This window comes from Osmia lignaria, unplaced genomic scaffold (genome assembly GCF_051020975.1).
Source record: "Osmia lignaria lignaria isolate PbOS001 unplaced genomic scaffold, iyOsmLign1 scaffold0007, whole genome shotgun sequence".
NCBI lineage: Eukaryota > Metazoa > Arthropoda > Insecta > Hymenoptera > Megachilidae > Osmia > Osmia lignaria.
Window position 1 is genome coordinate 10,893,861 of NW_027478164.1, and position 16,491 is coordinate 10,910,351.

Here is a 16,491-nt window from a genome sequence, read left to right on the forward strand (position 1 = left end):
TTCTCGAGATATATCAAGATATTTAAAAGTTCCGAAGCCGCACCAACATAATAGAGATACAGAAACACCGTGGCCCCTTTCTTTGAGATAACTCTGCACTAGTGCGAGCCGCAGATGCCACTTCCAACTTAGCTGTGCAGAAGAAGAACAACAAGAAGAAGAAATATCTCGAAATATGTCCGTCAGGCCCCTTCCCTTGAGATAAATCTGCAAATATCTCGGAAACGAAGCGAGCTATGGCAAAATGTTAAGAGACGTTTTTTGTAGAGAATTATGTTTCCTACAATTTATGTGCTATGATATTTTTTGATCAGAAGCGTAGTTTTCGAGATATATCGAGATATTTAAAAGTTCCGAAGCCGCACCAACATAATAGAGATACAGAAACACCGTGGCCCCTTTCTTTGAGATTACTCTGCACTATTGCGAGCTGCAAATGCCACTTCCAGCTTAGCTGTGCAGAGGAAGAACAACAAGAAGAAGAAATATCTCGAAATATGTCCGTCAGGCCCCTTCCCTTGAGATAAATCTGCAAATATCTCGGAAACGAAGCGAGCTATGGCAAAATGTTGAGAGACCTTTTTTGTAGAGAATTAAGTTTCCTACTTTTTATGTTCTATGATATTTTTTGATCAGATGCGTAGTTCTCGAGATATATCAAGATATTTAAAAGTTCCGAAGCCGCACCAACATAATAGAGATACAGAAACACCGTGGCCCCTTTCTTTGAGATAACTCTGCACTATTGCGAGCTGCAAATGCCACTTCCAGCTTAGCTGTGCAGAAGAAGGACAACAAGAAGAAGAAATATCTCGAAATATGTCCGTCAGGCCCCTTCCCTTGAGATAAATCTGCAAATATCTCGGAAACGAAGCGAGCTATGGCAAAATGTTAAGAGACCTTTTTTGTAGAGAATTAAGTTTCCTACTTTTTATGTTCTATGATATTTTTTGATCAGATGCGTAGTTCTCGAGATATATCAAGATATTTAAAAGTTCCGAAGCCGCACCAACATAATAGAGATACAGAAACACCGTGGCCCCTTTCTTTGAGATAACTCTGCACTATTGCGAGCTGCAAATGCCATTTCCAGCTTAGCTGTGCAGAGGAAGAACAACAAGAAGAAGAAGTATCTCGAAATATGTCCGTCAGGCCCGCTCCTTTGAGCTGAATCTGCACATATCTCGGAAACGAAGCGAGCTATGGCAAAATGTTAAGAGACGTTTTTTGTACAGAATTATGTTTCCTACAATTTATGTTCTATGATATTTTTTGATCAGAAGCGTAGTTTTCGAGATATATCGAGATATTTAAAAGTTCCGAAGCCGCACCAACATAATAGAGATACAGAAACACCGTGGCCCCTTTCTTTGAGATAACTCTGCACTAGTGCGAGCCGCAAATGCCACTTCCAGCTTAGCTGTGCAGAAGAAGAACAACAAGAAGAAGAAATATCTCGAAATATGTCCGTCAGGCCCCTTCCCTTGAGATAAATCTGCAAATATCTCGGAAACGAAGCGAGCTATGGCAAAATGTTAAGAGACGTTTTTTGTAGAGAATTATGTTTCCTACAATTTATGTGCTATGATATTTTTTGATCAGAAGCGTAGTTTTCGAGATATATCGAGATATTTAAAAGTTCCGAAGCCGCACCAACATAATAGAGATACAGAAACACCGTGGCCCCTTTCTTTGAGATAACTCTGCACTAGTGCGAGCCGCAAATGCCACTTCCAGCTTAGCTGTGCAGAAGAAGAACAACAAGAAGAAGAAATATCTCGAAATATGTCCGTTAGGCCGCTTCCCTTGAGATAAATGTGCAAATATCTCGGAAACGAAGCGAGCTATGGCAAAATGTTGAGGGACCTTTTTTGTAGAGAATTAAGTTTCCTACTATTTATGTTCTATGATATTTTTTGATCAGATGCGTAGTTCTTGAGATATATCAAGATATTTAAAAGTTCCGAAACCGCACCAACATAATAGAGATACAGAAACACCGTGGCCCCTTTCTTTGAGATAACTCTGCACTAGTGCGAGCCGCAAATGCCACTTCCAGCTTAGCTGTGCAGAAGAAGAACAACAGGAAGAAGAAATATCTCGAAATATGTCCGTCAGGCCCCTTCCCTTGAGATAAATCTGCAAATATCTCGGAAACGAAGCGAGCTATGGCAAAATGTTAAGAGACCTTTTTTGTAGAGAATTAAGTTTCCTACTTTTTATGTTCTACGATATTTTTTGATCAGATGCGTACTTCTCGAGATATATCAAGATATTTAAAAGTTCCGAAGCCGCACCAACATAATAGAGATACAGAAACACCGTGGCCCCTTTCTTTGAGATAACTCTGCACTATTGCGAGCTGCAAATGCCATTTCCAGCTTAGCTGTGCAGAGGAAGAACAACAAGAAGAAGAAGTATCTCGAAATATGTCCGTCAGGCCCCTTCCCTTGAGATAAATCTGCAAATATCTCGGAAACGAAGCGAGCTATGGCAAAATGTTAAGAGACCTTTTTTGTAGAGAATTAAGTTTCCTACTTTTTATGTTCTATGATATTTTTTGATCAGATGCGTAGTTCTCGAGATATATCAAGATATTTAAAAGTTCCGAAGCCGCACCAACATAATAGAGATACAGAAACACCGTGGCCCCTTTCTTCGAGATAACTCTGCACTAGTGCGAGCCGCAAATGCCACTTCCAGCTTAGCTGTGCAGAAGAAGAACAACAAGAAGAAGAAATATCTCGAAATATGTCCGTCAGGCCCCTTCCCTTGAGATAAATCTGCAAATATCTCGGAAACGAAGCGAGCTATGGCAAAATCTTAAGAGAACTTTTTTGTAGAGAATTAAGTTTCCTACTTTTTATGTTCTATGATATTTTTTGATCAGATGCGTAGTTCTCGAGATATATCAAGATATTTAAAAGTTCCGAAGCCGCACCAACATAATAGAGATACAGAAACACCGTGGCCCCTTTCTTCGAGATAACTCTGCACTAGTGCGAGCCGCAAATGCCACTTCCAGCTTAGCTGTGCAGAAGAAGAACAACAAGAAGAAGAAATATCTCGAAATATGTCCGTTAGGCCGCTTCCCGTGAGATAAATGTGCAAATATCTCGGAGACGAAGCGAGCTATGGCAAAATGTTGAGGGACCTTTTTTGTAGAGAATTAAGTTTCCTACTATTTATGTTCTATGATATTTTTTGATCAGATGCGTAGTTCTCGAGATATATCAAGATATTTAAAAGTTCCGAAGCCGCACCAACATAATAGAGATACAGAAACACCGTGGCCCCTTTCTTTGAGATAACTCTGCACTAGTGCGAGCCGCAAATGCCACTTCCAGCTTAGCTGTGCAGAAGAAGAACAACAGGAAGAAGAAATATCTCGAAATATGTCCGTCAGGCCCCTTCCCTTGAGATAAATCTGCAAATATCTCGGAAACGAAGCGAGCTATGGCAAAATGTAAAGAGACCTTTTTTGTAGAGAATTAAGTTTCCTACTTTTTATGTTCTATGATATTTTTTGATCAGATGCGTAGTTCTCGAGATATATCAAGATATTTAAAAGTTCCGAAGCCGCACCAACATAATAGAGATACAGAAACACCGTGGCCCCTTTCTTTGAGATAACTCTGCACTAGTGCGAGCCGCAGATGCCACTTCCAACTTAGCTGTGCAGAAGAAGAACAACAAGAAGAAGAAATATCTCGAAATATGTCCGTCAGGCCCCTTCCCTTGAGATAAATCTGCAAATATCTCGGAAACGAAGCGAGCTATGGCAAAATGTTAAGAGACGTTTTTTGTAGAGAATTATGTTTCCTACAATTTATGTGCTATGATATTTTTTGATCAGAAGCGTAGTTTTCGAGATATATCGAGATATTTAAAAGTTCCGAAGCCGCACCAACATAATAGAGATACAGAAACACCGTGGCCCCTTTCTTTGAGATAACTCTGCACTAGTGCGAGCCGCAAATGCCACTTCCAGCTTAGCTGTGCAGAAGAAGAACAACAAGAAGAAGAAATATCTCGAAATATGTCCGTTAGGCCGCTTCCCTTGAGATAAATGTGCAAATATCTCGGAAACGAAGCGAGCTATGGCAAAATGTTGAGGGACCTTTTTTGTAGAGAATTAAGTTTCCTACTATTTATGTTCTATGATATTTTTTGATCAGATGCGTAGTTCTTGAGATATATCAAGATATTTAAAAGTTCCGAAACCGCACCAACATAATAGAGATACAGAAACACCGTGGCCCCTTTCTTTGAGATAACTCTGCACTAGTGCGAGCCGCAAATGCCACTTCCAGCTTAGCTGTGCAGAAGAAGAACAACAGGAAGAAGAAATATCTCGAAATATGTCCGTCAGGCCCCTTCCCTTGAGATAAATCTGCAAATATCTCGGAAACGAAGCGAGCTATGGCAAAATGTTAAGAGACCTTTTTTGTAGAGAATTAAGTTTCCTACTTTTTATGTTCTATGATATTTTTTGATCAGATGCGTAGTTCTCGAGATATATCAAGATATTTAAAAGTTCCGAAGCCGCACCAACATAATAGAGATACAGAAACACCGTGGCCCCTTTCTTTGAGATAACTCTGCACTATTGCGAGCTGCAAATGCCATTTCCAGCTTAGCTGTGCAGAGGAAGAACAACAAGAAGAAGAAGTATCTCGAAATATGTCCGTCAGGCCCGCTCCTTTGAGCTGAATCTGCACATATCTCGGAAACGAAGCGAGCTATGGCAAAATGTTAAGAGACGTTTTTTGTACAGAATTATGTTTCCTACAATCTATGTTCTATGATATTTTTTGATCAGAAGCGTAGTTTTCGAGATATATCGAGATATTTAAAAGTTCCGAAGCCGCACCAACATAATAGAGATACAGAAACACCGTGGCCCCTTTCTTTGAGATAACTCTGCACTAGTGCGAGCCGCAAATGCCACTTCCAGCTTAGCTGTGCAGAAGAAGAACAACAAGAAGAAGAAATATCTCGAAATATGTCCGTCAGGCCCCTTCCCTTGAGATAAATCTGCAAATATCTCGGAAACGAAGCGAGCTATGGCAAAATGTTAAGAGACGTTTTTTGTAGAGAATTATGTTTCCTACAATTTATGTGCTATGATATTTTTTGATCAGAAGCGTAGTTTTCGAGATATATCGAGATATTTAAAAGTTCCGAAGCCGCACCAACATAATAGAGATACAGAAACACCGTGGCCCCTTTCTTTGAGATAACTCTGCACTAGTGCGAGCCGCAAATGCCACTTCCAGCTTAGCTGTGCAGAAGAAGAACAACAAGAAGAAGAAATATCTCGAAATATGTCCGTTAGGCCGCTTCCCTTGAGATAAATGTGCAAATATCTCGGAAACGAAGCGAGCTATGGCAAAATGTTGAGGGACCTTTTTTGTAGAGAATTAAGTTTCCTACTATTTATGTTCTATGATATTTTTTGATCAGATGCGTAGTTCTTGAGATATATCAAGATATTTAAAAGTTCCGAAACCGCACCAACATAATAGAGATACAGAAACACCGTGGCCCCTTTCTTTCAGATAACTCTGCACTAGTGCGAGCCGCAAATGCCACTTCCAGCTTAGCTGTGCAGAAGAAGAACAACAGGAAGAAGAAATATCTCGAAATATGTCCGTCAGGCCCCTTCCCTTGAGATAAATCTGCAAATATCTCGGAAACGAAGCGAGCTATGGCAAAATGTTAAGAGACCTTTTTTGTAGAGAATTAAGTTTCCTACTTTTTATGTTCTATGATATTTTTTGATCAGATGCGGAGTTCTCGAGATATATCAAGATATTTAAAAGTTCCGAAGCCGCACCAACATAATATAGATACGGAAACACCGTGGCCCCTTTCTTTGAGATAACTCTGCACTAGTGCGAGCCGCAAATGCCACTTCCAACTTAGCTGTGCAGAAGAAGAACAACAAGAAGAAGAAATATCTCGAAATATGTCCGTCAGGCCCCTTCCCTTGAGATAAATCTGCAAATATCTCGGAAACGAAGCGAGCTATGGCAAAATGTTAAGAGACCTTTTTTGTAGAGAATTAAGTTTCCTACTTTTTATGTTCTATGATATTTTTTGATCAGATGCGTAGTTCTCGAGATATATCAAGATATTTAAAAGTTCCGAAGCCGCACCAACATAATAGAGATACAGAAACACCGTGGCCCCTTTCTTTGAGATTACTCTGCACTATTGCGAGCTGCAAATGCCACTTCCAGCTTAGCTGTGCAGAGGAAGAACAACAAGAAGAAGAAATATCTCGAAATATGTCCGTCAGGCCCCTTCCCTTGAGATAAATCTGCAAATATCTCGGAAACGAAGCGAGCTATGGCAAAATGATTAGAGACCTTTTTTGTAGAGAATTAAGTTTCCTACTTTTTATGTTCTATGATATTTTTTGATCAGATGCGTAGTTCTCGAGATATATCAAGATATTTAAAAGTTCCGAAGCCGCACCAACATAATAGAGATACAGAAACACCGTGGCCCCTTTCTTCGAGATAACTCTGCACTAGTGCGAGCCGCAAATGCCACTTCCAGCTTAGCTGTGCAGAAGAAGAACAACAAGAAGAAGAAATATCTCGAAATATGTCCCTCAGGCCCCTTCCCTTGAGATAAATCTGCAAATATCTCGGAAACGAAGCGAGCTATGGCAAAATGTTAAGAGACCTTTTTTGTAGAGAATTAAGTTTCCTACTTTTTATGTTCTATGATATTTTTTGATCAGATGCGTAGTTCTCGAGATATATCAAGATATTTAAAAGTTCCGAAGCCGCACCAACATAATAGAGATACAGAAACACCGTGGCCCCTTTCTTCGAGATAACTCTGCACTAGTGCGAGCCGCAAATGCCACTTCCAACTTAGCTGTGCAGAAGAAGAACAACAAGAAGAAGAAATATCTCGAAATATGTCCGTCAGGCCCCTTCCCTTGAGATAAATCTGCAAATATCTCGGAAACGAAGCGAGCTATGGCAAAATCTTAAGAGAACTTTTTTGTAGAGAATTAGGTTTCCTACTTTTTATGTTCTATGATATTTTTTGATCAGATGCGTAGTTCTCGAGATATATCAAGATATTTAAAAGTTCCGAAGCCGCACCAACATAATAGAGATACAGAAACACCGTGGCCCCTTTCTTTGAGATAACTCTGCACTAGTGCGAGCCGCAAATGCCACTTCCAGCTTAGCTGTGCAGAAGAAGAACAACAGGAAGAAGAAATATCTCGAAATATGTCCGTCAAGCCCCTTCCCTTGAGATAAATCTGCAAATATCTCGGAAACGAAGCGAGCTATGGCAAAATGTAAAGAGACCTTTTTTGTAGAGAATTAAGTTTCCTACTTTTTATGTTCTATGATATTTTTTGATCAGATGCGTAGTTCTCGAGATATATCAAGATATTTAAAAGTTCCGAAGCCGCACCAACATAATAGAGATACAGAAACACCGTGGACCCTTTCTTTGAGATAACTCTGCACTAGTGCGAGCCGCAAATGCCACTTCCAGCTTAGCTGTGCAGAAGAAGGACAACAGGAAGAAGAAATATCTCGAAATATGTCCGTCAGGCCCCTTCCCTTGAGATAAATCTGCAAATATCTCGGAAACGAAGCGAGCTATGGCAAAATGTTAAGAGACCTTTTTTGTAGAGAATTAAGTTTCCTACTTTTTATGTTCTATGATATTTTTTGATCAGATGCGTAGTTCTCGAGATATATCAAGATATTTAAAAGTTCCGAAGCAGCACCAACATAATAGAGATACAGAAACACCGTGGCCCCTTTCTTTGAGATAACTCTGCACTAGTGCGAGCCGCAAATGCCACTTCCAGCTTAGCTGTGCAGAAGAAGAACAACAGGAAGAAGAAATATCTCGAAATATGTCCGTCAGGCCCCTTCCCTTGAGATAAATCTGCAAATATCTCGGAAACGAAGCGAGCTATGGCAAAATGTTAAGAGACCTTTTTTGTAGAGAATTAAGTTTCCTACTTTTTATGTTCTATGATATTTTTTGATCAGATGCGTAGTTCTCGAGATATATCAAGATATTTAAAAGTTCCGAAGCCGCACCAACATAATAGAGATACAGAAACACCGTGGCCCCTTTCTTTGAGATAACTCTGCACTAGTGCGAGCCGCAAATGCCACTTCCAACTTAGCTGTGCAGAAGAAGAACAACAAGAAGAAGAAATATCTCGAAATATGTCCGTCAGGCCCCTTCCCTTGAGATAAATCTGCAAATATCTCGGAAACGAAGCGAGCTATGGCAAAATGTTAAGAGACCTTTTTTGTAGAGAATTAAGTTTCCTACTTTTTATGTTCTATGATATTTTTTGATCAGATGCGTAGTTCTCGAGATATATCAAGATATTTAAAAGTTCCGAAGCCGCACCAACATAATAGAGATACAGAAACACCGTGGCCCCTTTCTTTGAGATAACTCTGCACTATTGCGAGCTGCAAATGCCACTTCCAGCTTAGCTGTGCAGAGGAAGAACAACAAGAAGAAGAAATATCTCGAAATATGTCCGTCAGGCCCCTTCCCTTGAGATAAATCTGCAAATATCTCGGAAACCAAGCGAGCTATGGCAAAATGTTAAGAGACCTTTTTTGTAGAGAATTAAGTTTCCTACTTTTTATGTTCTATGATATTTTTTGATCAGATGCGTAGTTCTCGGGATATATCAAGATATTTAAAAGTTCCGAAGCCGCACCAACATAATAGAGATACAGAAACACCGTGGCCCCTTTCTTTGAGATTACTCTGCACTATTGCGAGCTGCAAATGCCACTTCCAGCTTAGCTGTGCAGAGGAAGAACAACAAGAAGAAGAAATATCTCGAAATATGTCCGTCAGGCCCCTTCCCTTGAGATAAATCTGCAAATATCTCGGAAACGAAGCGAGCTATGGCAAAATGTTGAGAGACCTTTTTTGTAGAGAATTAAGTTTCCTACTTTTTATGTTCTATGATATTTTTTGATCAGATGCGTAGTTCTCGAGATATATCAAGATATTTAAAAGTTCCGAAGCCGCACCAACATAATAGAGATACAGAAACACCGTGGCCCCTTTCTTTGAGATAACTCTGCACTATTGCGAGCTGCAAATGCCACTTCCAGCTTAGCTGTGCAGAAGAAGGACAACAAGAAGAAGAAATATCTCGAAATATGTCCGTCAGGCCCCTTCCCTTGAGATAAATCTGCAAATATCTCGGAAACGAAGCGAGCTATGGCAAAATGTTAAGAGACCTTTTTTGTAGAGAATTAAGTTTCCTACTTTTTATGTTCTATGATATTTTTTGATCAGATGCGTAGTTCTCGAGATATATCAAGATATTTAAAAGTTCCGAAGCCGCAACAACATAATACAGATACAGAAACACCGTGGCCCCTTTCTTTGAGATAACTCTGCACTATTGCGAGCTGCAAATGCCACTTCCAGCTTAGCTGTGCAGAGGAAGAACAACAAGAAGAAGAAGTATCTCGAAATATGTCCGTCAGGCCCGCTCCTTCGAGCTGAATCTGCACATATCTCGGAAACGAAGCGAGCTATGGCAAAATGTTAAGAGACGTTTTTTGTACAGAATTATGTTTCCTACAATTTATGTTCTATGATATTTTTTGATCAGAAGCGTAGTTTTCGAGATATATCGAGATATTTAAAAGTTCCGAAGCCGCACCAACATAATAGAGATACAGAAACACCGTGGCCCCTTTCTTTGAGATAACTCTGCACTAGTGCGAGCCGCAAATGCCACTTCCAGCTTAGCTGTGCAGAAGAAGAACAACAAGAAGAAGAAATATCTCGAAATATGTCCGTCAGGCCCCTTCCCTTGAGATAAATCTGCAAATATCTCGGAAACGAAGCGAGCTATGGCAAAATGTTAAGAGATGTTTTTTGTAGAGAATTATGTTTCCTACAATTTATGTGCTATGATATTTTTTGATCAGAAGCGTAGTTTTCGAGATATATCGAGATATTTAAAAGTTTCGAAGCCGCACCAACATAATAGAGATACAGAAACACCGTGGCCCCTTTCTTTGAGATAACTCTGCACTAGTGCGAGCCGCAAATGCCACTTCCAGCTTAGCTGTGCAGAAGAAGAACAACAAGAAGAAGAAATATCTCGAAATATGTCCGTTAGGCCGCTTCCCTTGAGATAAATGTGCAAATATCTCGGAAACGAAGCGAGCTATGGCAAAATGTTGCGGGACCTTTTTTGTAGAGAATTAAGTTTCCTACTATTTATGTTCTATGATATTTTTTGATCAGATGCGTAGTTCTCGAGATATATCAAGATATTTAAAAGTTCCGAAGCCGCACCAACATAATAGAGATACAGAAACACCGTGACCCCTTTCTTTGAGATAACTCTGCACTAGTGCGAGCCGCAAATGCCACTTCCAGCTTAGCTGTGCAGAAGAAGAACAACAGGAAGAAGAAATATCTCGAAATATGTCCGTCAGGCCCCTTCCCTTGAGATAAATCTGCAAATATCTCGGAAACGAAGCGAGCTATGGCAAAATGTTAAGAGACCTTTTTTGTAGAGAATTAAGTTTCCTACTTTTTATGTTCTATAATATTTTTTGATCAGATGCGTAGTTCTCGAGATATATCAAGATATTTAAAAGTTCCGAAGCCGCACCAACATAATAGAGATACAGAAACACCGTGGCCCCTTTCTTCGAGATAACTCTGCACTAGTGCGAGCCGCAAATGCCACTTCCAGCTTAGCTGTGCAGAAGAAGAACAACAAGAAGAAGAAATATCTCGAAATATGTCCGTCAGGCCCCTTCCCTTGAGATAAATCTGCAAATATCTCGGAAACGAAGCGAGCTATGGCAAAATGTTAAGAGACCTTTTTTGTAGAGAATTAAGTTTCCTACTTTTTATGTTCTATGATATTTTTTGATCAGATGCGTAGTTCTCGAGATATATCAAGATATTTAAAAGTTCCGAAGCCGCACCAACATAATAGAGATATAGAAACACCGTGGCCCCTTTCTTCGAGATAACTCTGCACTAGTGCGAGCCGCAAATGCCACTTCCAGCTTAGCTGTGCAGAAGAAGAACAACAAGAAGAAGAAATATCTCGAAATATGTCCGTCAGGCCCCTTTCCTTGAGATAAATCTGCAAATATCTCGGAAACGAAGCGAGCTATGCCAAAATGTTAAGAGACCTTTTTTGTAGAGAATTATGTTTCCTACTTTTTATGTTCTATGATATTTTTTGATCAGATGCGTAGTTCTCGAGATATATCAAGATATTTAAAAGTTCCGAAGCCGCACCAACATAATAGAGATACAGAAACACCGTGGCCCCTTTCTTTGAGATTACTCTGCACTATTGCGAGCTGCAAATGCCACTTCCAGCTTAGCTGTGCAGAAGAAGAACAACAAGAAGAAGAAATATCTCGAAATATGTCCGTCAGGCCCGTTGCTTTGAGCTGAATCTGCAAATATCTCGGAAACGAAGCGAGCTATGGCAAAATGTTAAGAGACGTTTTTTGTAGAGAATTATGTTTCCTACAATTTATGTTCTATGATATTTTTTGATCAGATGCGTAGTTCTCGAGATATATCAAGATATTTAAAAGTTCCGAAGCCGCACCAACATAATAGAGATACAGAAACACCGTGGCCCCTTTCTTCGAGATAACTCTGCACTAGTGCGAGCCGCAAATGCCACTTCCAGCTTAGCTGTGCAGAAGAAGAACAACAAGAAGTAGAAATATCTCGAAATATGTCCGTCAGGCCCCTTCCCTTGAGATAAATCTGCAAATATCTCGGAAACGAAGCGAGCTATGGCAAAATGTTAAGAGACCTTTTTTGTAGAGAATTAAGTTTCCTACTTTTTATGTTCTATGATATTTTTTGATCAGATGCGTAGTTCTCGAGATATATCAAGATATTTAAAAGTTCCGAAGCCGCACCAACATAATAGAGATACAGAAACACCGTGGCCCCTTTCTTTGAGATTACTCTGCACTATTGCGAGCTGCAAATGCCACTTCCAGCTTAGCTGTGCAGAGGAAGAACAACAAGAAGAAGAAATATCTCGAAATATGTCCGTCAGGCCCCTTCCCTTGAGATAAATCTGCAAATATCTCGGAAACGAAGCGAGCTATGGCAAAATCTTAAGAGAACTTTTTTGTAGAGAATTAAGTTTCCTACTTTTTATGTTCTATGATATTTTTTGATCAGATGCGTAGTTCTCGAGATATATCAAGATATTTAAAAGTTCCGAAGCCGCACCAACATAATAGAGATACAGAAACACCGTGGCCCCTTTCTTCGAGATAACTCTGCACTAGTGCGAGCCGCAAATGCCGCTTCCAGCTTAGCTGTGCAGAAGAAGAACAACAAGAAGAAGAAATATCTCGAAATATGTCCGTCAGGCCCCTTCCCTTGAGATAAATCTGCAAATATCTCGGAAACGAAGCGAGCTATGGCAAAATGTTAAGGGACCTTTTTTGTAGAGAATTAAGTTTCCTACTTTTTATGTTCTATGATATTTTTTGATCAGATGCGTAGTTCTCGAGATATATCAAGATATTTAAAAGTTCCGAAGCCGCACCAACATAATAGAGATACAGAAACACCGTGGCCCCTTTCTTTGAGATTACTCTGCACTATTGCGAGCTGCAAATGCCACTTCCAGCTTAGCTGTGCAGAGGAAGAACAATAAGAAGGAGAAATATCTCGAAATATGTCCGTCAGGCCCCTTCCCTTGAGATAAATCTGCAAATATCTCGGAAACGAAGCGAGCTATGGCAAAATCTTAAGAGAACTTTTTTGTAGAGAATTAAGTTTCCTACTTTTTATGTTCTATGATATTTTTTGATCAGATGCGTAGTTCTCGAGATATATCAAGATATTTAAAAGTTCCGAAGCCGCACCAACATAATAGAGATACAGAAACACCGTGGCCCCTTTCTTCGAGATAACTCTGCACTAGTGCGAGCCGCAAATGCCACTTCCAGCTTAGCTGTGCAGAAGAAGAACAACAAGAAGAAGAAATATCTCGAAATATGTCCGTCAGGCCCCTTCCCTTGAGATAAATCTGCAAATATCTCGGAAACGAAGCGAGCTATGGCAAAATGTTAAGAGACCTTTTTTGTAGAGAATTAAGCTTCCTACTTTTTATGTTCTATGATATTTTTTGATCAGATGCGTAGTTCTCGAGATATATCAAGATATTTAAAAGTTCCAAAGCCGCACCAACATAATAGAGATACAGAAACACCGTGGCCCCTTTCTTCGAGATAACTCTGCACTAGTGCGAGCCGCAAATGCCACTTCCAGCTTAGCTGTGCAGTAGAAGAACAACAAGAAGAAGAAATATCTCGAAATATGTCCGTCAGGCCCCTTCCCTTGAGATAAATCTGCAAATATCTCGGAAACGAAGCGAGCTATGGCAAAATGTTAAGAGACCTTTTTTGTAGAGAATTAAGTTTCCTACTTTTTATGTTCTATGATATTTTTTGATCAGATGCGTAGTTCTCGAGATATATCAAGATATTTAAAAGTTCCGAAGCCGCACCAACATAATAGAGATACAGAAACACCGTGGCCCCTTTCTTCGAGATAACTCTGCACTAGTGCGAGCCGCAAATGCCACTTCCAGCTTAGCTGTGCAGAAGAAGAACAACAAGAAGAAGAAATATCTCGAAATATGTCCGTCAGGCCCCTTCCCTTGAGATAAATCTGCAAATATCTCGGAAACGAAGCGAGCTATGGCAAAATGTTAAGAGACCTTTTTTGTAGAGAATTAAGTTTCCTACTTTTTATGTTCTGTGATATTTTTTGATCAGATGCGTAGTTCTCGAGATATATCAAGATATTTAAAAGTTCCGAAGCCGCACCAACATAATAGAGATACAGAAACACCGTGGCCCCTTTCTTCGAGATAACTCTGCACTAGTGCGAGCCGCAAATGCCACTTCCAGCTTAGCTGTGCAGAAGAAGAACAACAAGAAGAAGAAATATCTCGAAATATGTCCGTCAGGCCCCTTCCCTTGAGATAAATCTGCAAATATCTCGGAAACGAAGCGAGCTATGGCAAAATCTTAAGAGAACTTTTTTGTAGAGAATTAAGTTTCCTACTTTTTATGTTCTATGATATTTTTTGATCAGATGCGTAGTTCTCGAGATATATCAAGATATTTAAAAGTTCCGAAGCCGCACCAACATAATAGAGATACAGAAACACCGTGGCCCCTTTCTTCGAGATAACTCTGCACTAGTGCGAGCCGCAAATGCCACTTCCAGCTTAGCTGTGCAGAAGAAGAACAACAAGAAGAAGAAATATCTCGAAATATGTCCGTCAGGCCCCTTCCCTTGAGATAAATCTGCAAATATCTCGGAAACGAAGCGAGCTATGGCAAAATGTTAAGGGACCTTTTTTGTAGAGAATTAAGTTTCCTACTTTCTATGTTCTATGATATTTTTTGATCAGATGCGTAGTTCTCGAGATATATCAAGATATTTAAAAGTTCCGAAGCCGCACCAACATAATAGAGATACAGAAACACCGTGGCCCCTTTCTTTGAGATTACTCTGCACTATTGCGAGCTGCAAATGCCACTTCCAGCTTAGCTGTGCAGAAGAAGAACAACAAGAAGAAGAAATATCTCGAAATATGTCCGTCAGGCCCGTTCCTTTGAGCTGAATCTGCAAATATCTCGGAAACGAAGCGAGCTATGGCAAAATGTTTAGAGACGTTTTTTGTAGAGAATTATGTTTCCTACAATTTATGTTCTATGATATTTTTTGATCAGATGCGTAGTTCTCGAGATATATCAAGATATTTAAAAGTTCCGAAGCCGCACCAACATAATAGAGATACAGAAACACCGTGGCCCCTTTCTTTGAGATAACTCTGCACTAGTGCGAGCCGCAAATGCCACTTCCAGCTTAGCTGTGCAGAAGAAGAACAACAAGAAGAAGAAATATCTCGAAATATGTCCGTCAGGCCCCTTCCCTTGAGATAAATCTGCAAATATCTCGGAAACGAAGCGAGCTATGGCAAAATCTTAAAAGAACTTTTTTGTAGAGAATTAAGTTTCCTACTTTTTATGTTCTATGATATTTTTTGATCAGATGCGTAGTTCTCGAGATATATCAAGATATTTAAAAGTTCCGAAGCCGCACCAACATAATAGAGATACAGAAACACCGTGGCCCCTTTCTTCGAGATAACTCTGCACTAGTGCGAGCCGCAAATGCCACTTCCAGCTTAGCTGTGCAGAAGAAGAACAACAAGAAGAAGAAATATCTCGAAATATGTCCGTCAGGCCCCTTCCCTTGAGATAAATCTGCAAATATCTCGGAAACGAAGCGAGCTATGGCAAAATGTTAAGAGACCTTTTTTGTAGAGAATTAAGTTTCCTACTTTTTATGTTCTATGATATTTTTTGATCAGATGCGTAGTTCTCGAGATATATCAAGATATTTAAAAGTTCCGAAGCCGCACCAACATAATAGAGATACAGAAACACCGTGGCCCCTTTCTTTGAGATTACTCTGCACTATTGCGAGCTGCAAATGCCACTTCCAGCTTAGCTGTGCAGAGGAAGAACAACAAGAAGAAGAAATATCTCGAAATATGTCCGTCAGGCCCCTTCCCTTGAGATAAATCTGCAAATATCTCGGAAACGAAGCGAGCCATGGCAAAATGTTGAGAGACCTTTTTTGTAGAGAATTAAGTTTCCTACTTTTTATGTTCTATGATATTTTTTGATCAGATGCGTAGTTCTCGAGATATATCAAGATATTTAAAAGTTCCGAAGCCGCACCAACATAATAGAGATACAGAAACACCGTGGCCCCTTTCTTTGAGATAACTCTGCACTATTGCGAGCTGCAAATGCCACTTCCAGCTTAGCTGTGCAGAAGAAGGACAACAACTAGAAGAAATATCTCGAAATATGTCCGTCAGGCCCCTTCCCTTGAGATAAATCTGCAAATATCTCGGAAACGAAGCGAGCTATGGCAAAATGTTAAGATACCTTTTTTGTAGAGAATTAAGTTTCCTACTTTTTATGTTCTATGATATTTTTTGATCAGATGCGTAGTTCTCGAGATATATCAAGATATTTAAAAGTTCCGAAGCCGCAACAACATAATACAGATACAGAAACACCGTGGCCCCTTTCTTTGAGATAACTCTGCACTATTGCGAGCTGCAAATGCCACTTCCAGCTTAGCTGTGCAGAGGAAGAACAACAAGAAGAAGAAGTATCTCGAAATATGTCCGTCAGGCCCGCTCCTTCGAGCTGAATCTGCACATATCTCGGAAACGAAGCGAGCTATGGCAAAATGTTAAGAGACGTTTTTTGTACAGAATTATGTTTCCTACAATTTATGTTCTATGATATTTTTTGATCAGAAGCGTAGTTTTCGAGATATATCGAGATATTTAAAAGTTCCGAAGCCGCACCAACATAATAGAGATACAGAAACACC